The sequence below is a fragment of the Populus alba genome, chromosome 15 (genome assembly GCF_005239225.2).
Source record: "Populus alba chromosome 15, ASM523922v2, whole genome shotgun sequence".
NCBI lineage: Eukaryota > Viridiplantae > Streptophyta > Magnoliopsida > Malpighiales > Salicaceae > Populus > Populus alba.
In genome coordinates, this window is record NC_133298.1 from 518,349 (window position 1) to 526,748 (window position 8,400).

General features: G+C 43.9%; 1 long non-coding RNA gene across 1 annotated transcript; it reads right to left on the reverse strand.

Moving 5' to 3' along the window:
* Positions 1 to 7,409: 7,409 nt before the first annotated feature.
* On the reverse strand, positions 7,410 to 7,990 carry LOC140954601 (uncharacterized). Its single transcript, XR_012168003.1, has 2 exons — positions 7,620 to 7,990; positions 7,410 to 7,579 (listed from the first exon to the last, which is right to left on the reverse strand). It is a non-coding gene; the product is annotated as an uncharacterized lncRNA (long non-coding RNA).
* Between the last annotated feature and the right edge of the window lie 410 nt (positions 7,991 to 8,400).

Below are 8,400 nucleotides of genomic sequence, written 5' to 3' on the forward strand. Positions count from 1 at the left end.
TTGCCTTTGAATTTCGGGTGATCCCTCTTGAGCATGTATGCTTGTGCTACTTGGTCTACATCAGACTTTCTTCCGCAAACTGCGAAACGCTTTGACTCGGTGAGTTTCGCGGCATTCCGACTTCGATGCCCCGTTTGCCGTAATTCAGTTGCCTTTGAATTTCGGGTGATCCCTCTTGAGCATGTATGCTTCTGCTACTTGTTCTACATTAGACTTTCTTCCGCAAACGGCGAAACGCTTTGACTCGGTGAGTTTCGCGGCATTCCGACTTCGATGCCCCGTTTGCCGTAATTCAGTTGCCTTTGAATTTCGGGTGATCCCTCTTGAGCCTGTATGCTTCTGCTACTTGTTCTACATCAGACTTTCTTCCGCAAACGGCGAAACACTTTGACTCGGTGAGTTTCGCGGCATTCCCACTTCGATGCCCCGGTTGCGAAATTCAGTTGCCTATGAATTTCGGGAGATCCCTCTTGAGCATGTATGCTTCTGCTACTTGCTGTACATCAAACTTTCTTCCGCAAACGGCGAAACGCTTTGACTCGGTGAGTTTTGCGGCATTCCGACTCCGATTCCCCGGTTGCCGTAATTCAGTTGCCTTTGAATTTCGGGGGATCCCTCTTGAGCTTGTATGCTTCTGCTACTTGCTCTACATCAGACTTTCTTCCGCAAACGGCGAAACGCTTTGACTCGGTGAGTTTCGCGGCATTCCAACTTTGTTGCCCCGGTTACCGTAATTCAGTTGCCTTTAAATTTCGGGTGATCCCTCTTGAGCATGTATGCTTCTGCTACTTGGTGTACTTCGGACTTTCTTCTACAAACGGCGAAACACTTTGACTCGGTGACTTTCACGACATTCCAACTTCCATTCTCTGATTGCCGTAATTCAATTGCCTTTGAATTTCGGGGGATCCCTCTAGAGCATGTATGCTTCTGCTATTTGCTCTACAGCAGACTTTCTTCCGCAAACGGTGAAACGCTTTGACTCGGTGAGTTTCACGGTATTCCAACTTCGATGCCCCGGTTGTTGTAATTCAGTTGCCTTTAAATTTCGGGTGATCCCTCCTGAGCAAGTATGCTTCTGCTACTTGTTGTACTTTGACTTTCTTCCGCAAACAGCGAAATGCTTTGACTCGGTGAGTTTCGCGGCATTCCGACTTTGATAGCCCGGTTCCCGTAATTCAGTTGCCTTTTAATTTCGTGTGATCCCTCTTGAGCATGTATGCTTTTGCTACTTGTTCTACATCAGACTTTCTTCCACAAACTGTGAAACACTTTGACTCGGTGAGTTTCGCGGCATGCCGACTTCGATGCCGCGGTTGCCGAAATTCAGTTGCCTTTGAATTTCGGGTGATCCCTCTTGAGCATGTATGCTTCTGCTACTTGGTCTACATCAGACTTTCTTCCGCAAACGGTGAAACGCTTTGACTCGGTGAGTTTCGCGGCATTGCGACTTTGATGCCCAAGTTGTCGAAATTCAGTTGCCTTTGAATTTCAGGTGATCCCTCTTGAGCATGTATGTTTCTGCTAATTGCTGTACATCAGACTTTCTTCCGCATACGACGAAACGCTTTGACTCGGTGAGTTTCGCGGCATGCCGACATCGATGCCTCGGTTGCTTAAATTCAATTGCCTTTGAATTTCGGGGGATCCCTCTTGAGCATGTATGCTTCTGCTACTTGATCTACATCAGACTTTCTTCCGTAAATTGCGAAACGCTTTGACTCGGTAAGATTCGCGACATTCCGACTTCGATGCCCCGTTTGCCGTAATTCAGTTGCCTTTGAATTTCGGGTGATCCCCCTTGAGCATGTATGCTTCTGCTACTTGCTGTACATCAAACTTTCTTCCGCAAACGGCGAAATGCTTTGACTCGGTGAGTTTCGCGGCATTCCGACTTCGATGCCCTGTTTGCCGTAATTCAGTTGCCTTTGAATTTCGGGTGATCCCTCTTGAGCATGTATGCTTGTGCTACTTGGTCTACATCAGACTTTCTTCCGCAAACTGCGAAACGCTTTGACTCGGTGAGTTTCGCGGCATTCCGACTTCGATGCCCCGTTTGCCGTAATTCAGTTGCCTTTGAATTTCGGGTGATCCCTCTTGAGCATGTATGCTTCTGCTACTTGTTCTACATTAGACTTTCTTCCGCAAACGGCGAAACGCTTTGAGTCGGTGAGTTTCGCGGCATTCCGACTTTGATGCCCCGGTTGCCGTAATTCAGTTGCCTTTGAATTTAGGGTGATCCCTCTTGAGCATCTATGCTTCTGCTACTTGTTGTACTTCAGACTTTCTTCCGCAAACGGCGAAACGCTTTGACTCGGTGAGTTTCGCGGCATTCCGACTTCGATTCCCCGGTTGCCGTAATTCAGTTGCCTTTGAATTTCGGGTGATCCCTCTTGAGCATGTATGCTTCTGCTACTTGCTCTACATCAGACTTTCTTCCGCAAATGGCGAAACGCTTGGACTTGGTGAGTTTCGCCGCATTCCTACTTCGATGCCCCGGTTGCCGTAATTCAGTTGCCTTTTAATTTCGGGTGATCCCTCTTGAGCATGTATGCTTCTGCTACTTGGTCTAAATCAGACTTTCTTCGGCAAACGGCGAAATGGTTTGACTTGGTGAGTTTCGCGTCATTCCGACTTCGATGCCTCGGTTGCTGTTGCGATGTCGCGGTCGCACAAATTAATTACCCTAGCTTAAAACACACAACACAAGATAGTATAGAGTAAGCAAGGGGTCGATCCCACGAGGAAGTTTGAAGTCAGATTTTTATGTTGTACGTTATGTAATTGGGGGGGTTTGGTTTGTGATTATCTAAAATATAGAAGAAATTAAACTAGCAAACAAAATCAATTGAAACTGAAATATATCAAGAAAACAAACCTTGGTTGCAAGCACACATCCACCAACGGAAATTAGAACTGATCCTTGAAACGAAACTCCAGTTTATATTATGAATTTTATCTTTTCTTAATATTGGTTAATTAACGGATCCGCCGTATAACTAGCCCTAACCAACAAACAATCACAGTGTCCGCACTAATGATTTAATCCAATGGCAGCCTTAAGATCCAGATAAATTCATTAATCTTAACAACCAAGTTGTCAATTTGTGTTGCTATGATCGAATGTTCTCCCTAAGTTTAATAACGTAGTTCCGCTATAATTATCAAGCTTAGTTGCTTCACAAGTTTATATACCACAACTCCGGTTTTGATATCAAACTTAGCAATGGATTGTTCACAATAATAACTTAGAGTCCGCTCTAGCAATTAAGATAAACAATCATAAGAAATATGCATAGGAAAACAATCATACTCATTCATAACATAAACTGAAAATAAAAGGAAGAATAGATCTCACAGTTCTTGAAATCCGAAGGTTTGTTGTGTCCTTGCAACCAAGAAAACGAGCTTAGCCTTGCATATCTATTGAACAACTACTCCTAAAGATGAAAGAATACATAATTTCTGATTTGTAGAGAGGAGAGTTTGTGTTTCCTCCCTTCTTCTTTCTCTCTACCTCCTTCTACTCACCCTCTATTTATACACAAATTGTAAGTAAGAAAATATCAAAGCTCAAGTGTGAACATCAATAGATGGTGGTAGTGTGAAGGCTGCTGGCTGCTGGCTGCTGGCTGCTGGGTTGAGGTTGGTGGCTGCCATGAGGTTGGTGGCTGCCTTGAGGTTGGTGGCTGCCTTCCTTGAGGTTGGTGGCTACCTTCCTTGACCTTCTAGAATATTTACTAGAGGAGCTAAATTGCTGGTCGGTTTGGATGCTTCTGGATGAAATTTTGATTCGTTTCTTCACGCAACCTGCTTGCTGGCAGAATTCAGCTGTCATCTTTGAAAAATCATATCTCCCTCATATGACATCGTTTTTGGCTGCACTTTGGAGCGTTTATAGATCTTTGAGTAAGGAATCCAACCCAATTGAGTTTGCATCAATTGGACTTCTAAAGCTCCAGATATTGAATTTTGAATGGGCAAAGGTCAACATTGGCAGACTGCGAGATTTGACTTTGAAGGATGTGATTTCCATGATCTTTCTCTTTTTATTTTTCTTGCATTACATTTCCAAAAAGGTATGGATGTTAGCTTTTTAATGCCACTGGAATCACTTCATTTCGATCTCTGGAACTCACGCTCTGCACAAAATACCGACTGAACATCAAATCTGCCAATTACCTCCAATTTACTCCTTTTTGCATCTTTCATCAAAAAATGCCTTCAAAACATAAAACAAAGAATATCAAGGCATTTTATATAAATAACATATGCAAAACACTAGTTAAATGCGGGTGAAACTATCGAATAATATGGTTACATCAGTTGCCGAAATTCAGTTGCCTTTGAATTTCGAGGGATCCCTCTTGAGCATGTATGCTTCTGCTACTTGCTCTACATCAGACTGTCTTCCGCAAACGGCGAAACGCTTTGACACGGTGAGTTTCGCCGCATTCCAACTTCGATGCCCCGGTTGCCGTAATTCAGTTGCCTTTCAATTTCAGGTGTTCCCTCTTGAGCATGTATGCTTCTGCTACTTGTTGTACATCAGACTTTCTTCCGCAAAGGGCCAAACGCTTAGACTCGGTGAGTTTTGCGGCATTCTGAATTCGATGTCCCGGTTGCTGAAATTCAGTTGCCTTTGAATTTCGAGGGATCCCTCTTGAGCAAGTATGCTTCTGCTACTTGCTCTACATCAGACTTTCTTCCGCAAACGGCGAAACGCTTTAACTCGGTGAGTTTCGCGGCTTGATGACTTCGATGCCTCGGTTGCCGAAATTCAGTTGCCTTTGAATTTCGGGTGATCCCTCTTGAGCATGTATGCTTCTGCTACTTGGTCTACATCAGACTTTCTTCCGCAAGCGGTGAAATGCTTTGACTCGGTGAGTTTCGCGGCAATCCGACTTCGATGCCGCGGTTGCCGAAATTCAGTTGGCTTTGAATTTCGGGTGATCCCTCTTGAGCATGTATGCTTCTGCTACTTGCTCTACATCAGACATTCTTCCGCAACCGGCGAAACGCTTTGACTCGGTGAGTTTCGCGGCATTGCAACTTCGATACCCCGTTTGCCGTAATTCAGTTACCTTTGAATTTCGGGTGATCCCTGTTGAGCATGTATGCTTCTACTACTTGGTCTACATCAGAGTTTCTACCGCAAACGACGAAACGCTTTGACTCGGTGAGTTTCGTGACATTGCGACTTCGATGCCCCGGTTGCCGAAATTCAATTGCCTTTGAATTTCGGGTGATCCCTCTTGAGCATGTATGCTTCTGCTACTTGCTCTACATCAGACTTTCTTCCGCAAATGGCGAAACGCTTTGACTTGGTGAGTTTTGCCGCATTCCAACTTCGATGCCCCGGTTGCCGTAATTCAGTTGCCTTTCAATTTCGGGTGTTCCCTCTTGAGCATGTATGCTTCTGCTACTTGTTGTACATCAGACTTTCTTCCGCAAAGGGCGAAACGCTTAGACTCTGTGAGTTTTGCGGCATTCCGAATTCGATGCCCCGGTTGCCGAAATTCAGTTGCCTTTGAATTTCGAGGGTCCCTTTTGAGCAAGTATGCTTCTGCTACTTGCTCTACATCAGACTTTCTTCCGCAAACGGCGAAACGCTTTGACTCGGTGAGTTTCGCAGCATTCCGACTTCGATTCCCCGTTTGCTGTAATTCAGTTGCCTTTGAATTTCGGGTGATCCCTCTTGAGCATGTATGCTTCTGCTACTTGCTCTACATCAGACTTTCTTCCGCAAACGGCGAAACGCTTTGACTCGGTGAGTTTCGCGGCTTGATGACTTCGATGCCTCGGTTGCCGAAATTCAGTTGCCTTTGAATTTCGGGGGATCCCGCTTGAGCATGTATGCTTCTGCTACTTGCTCTACATCAGACTTTCTTCCGCAAACGGCGAAACGCTTCAACTCGGTGAGTTTCGCAGCATTCCAACTTCGATGGCCCGGTTGCCGTAAGTCAGTTGCCTATAAATTTCGGGGGATCCCTCTTGAGCATGTATGCTTCTGGTACTTGGTCTACATCAGACTTTCTTCCGCAAACGGCGAAACCCTTTGAGTCGGTGAGTTTCGCGGCATTCCGACTTTGATGCCCCGGTTGCCGTAATTCAGTTGCCTTTGAATTTAGGGTGATCCCTCTTGAGCATCTATGCTTCTGCTACTTGTTGTACTTCAGACTTTCTTCCGCAAACGGCGAAACGCTTTGACTCGGTGAGTTTCGCGGCATTCCGACTTCGATTCCCCGGTTGCCGTAATTCAGTTGCCTTTGAATTTCGGGTGATCCCTCTTGAGCATGTATGCTTCTGCTACTTGCTCTACATCAGACTTTCTTCCGCAAATGGCGAAACGCTTGGACTTGGTGAGTTTCGCCGCATTCCAACTTCGATGCCCCGGTTGCCGTAATTCAGTTGCCTTTTAATTTCGGGTGATCCCTCTTGAGCATGTATGCTTCTGCTACTTGGTCTAAATCAGACTTTCTTCGGCAAACGGCGAAATGGTTTGACTTGGTGAGTTTCGCGTCATTCCGACTTCGATGCCTCGGTTGCTGTTGCGATGTCGCGGTCGCACAAATTAATTACCCTAGCTTAAAACACACAACACAAGATAGTATAGAGCAAGCAAGGGGTCGATCCCATGAGGAAGTTTGAAGTCAGATTCTTATGTTGTACGTTATGTAATTGGGGGGGTTTGGTTTGTGATTATCTAAAATATAGAAGAAATTAAACTAGCAAACAAAATCAATTGAAACTGAAATATATCAAGAAAACAAACCTTGGTTGCAAGCACACATCCACCAACGGAAATTAGAACTGATCCTTGAAACGAAACTCCAGTTTATATTATGAATTTTATCTTTTCTTAATATTGGTTAATTAACGGATCCGCCGTATAACTAGCCCTAACCAACAAACAATCACAGTGTCCGCACTAATGATTTAATCCAATGGCAGCCTTAAGATCCAGATAAATTCATTAATCTTAACAACCAAGTTGTCAATTTGTGTTGCTATGATCGAATGTTCTCCCTAAGTTTAATAACGTAGTTCCGCTACAATTATCAAGCTTAGTTGCTTCACAAGTTTATATACCACAACTCCGGTTTTGATATCAAACTTAGCAATGGATTGTTCACAATAATAACTTAGAGTCCGCTCTAGCAATTAAGATAAACAATCATAAGAAATATGCATAGGAAAACAATCATACTCATTCATAACATAAACTGAAAATAAAAGGAAGAATAGATCTCACAGTTCTTGAAATCCGAAGGTTTGTTGTGTCCTTGCAACCAAGAAAACGAGCTTAGCCTTGCATATCTATTGAACAACTACTCCTAAAGATGAAAGAATACATAATTTCTGATTTGTAGAGAGGAGAGTTTGTGTTTCCTCCCTTCTTCTTTCTCTCTACCTCCTTCTACTCACCCTCTATTTATACACAAATTGTAAGTAAGAAAATATCAAAGCTCAAGTGTGAACATCAATAGATGGTGGTAGTGTGAAGGCTGCTGGCTGCTGGCTGCTGGCTGCTGGCTGCTGGGTTGAGGTTGGTGGCTGCCATGAGGTTGGTGGCTGCCTTGAGGTTGGTGGCTGCCTTCCTTGAGGTTGGTGGCTACCTTCCTTGACCTTCTAGAATATTTACTAGAGGAGCTAAATTGCTGGTCGGTTTGGATGCTTCTGGATGAAATTTTGATTCGTTTCTTCACGCAACCTGCTTGCTGGCAGAATTCAGCTGTCATCTTTGAAAAATCATATCTCCCTCATATGACATCGTTTTTGGCTGAACTTTGGAGCGTTTATAGATCTTTGAGTAAGGAATCCAACCCAATTGAGTTTGCATCAATTGGACTTCTAAAGCTCCAGATATTGAATTTTGAATGGGCAAAGGTCAACATTGGCAGACTGCGAGATTTGACTTTGAAGGATGTGATTTCCATGATCTTTCTCTTTTTATTTTTCTTGCATTACATTTCCAAAAAGGTATGGATGTTAGCTTTTTTAATGCCACTGGAATCACTTCATTTCGATCTCTGGAACTCACGCTCTGCCACAAAAATACCGACTGAACATCAAATCTGCCAATTACCTCCAATTTACTCCTTTTGCATCTTTCATCAAAAATGCCTTCAAAACATAAAACAAAGAATATCAAGGCATTTTTATATAAATAACATATGCAAAAACACTAGTTAAATGCGGGTGAAACTATCGAATAATATGGTTACATCAGTTGCCGAAATTCAGTTGCCTTTTGAATTTCGAGGGATCCCTCTTGAGCATGTATGCTTCTGCTACTTGCTCTACATCAGACTGTCTTCCGCAAACGGCGAAACGCTTTGACACGGTGAGTTTCGCCGCATTCCAACTTCGATGCCCCGGTTGCCGTAATTCAGTTGC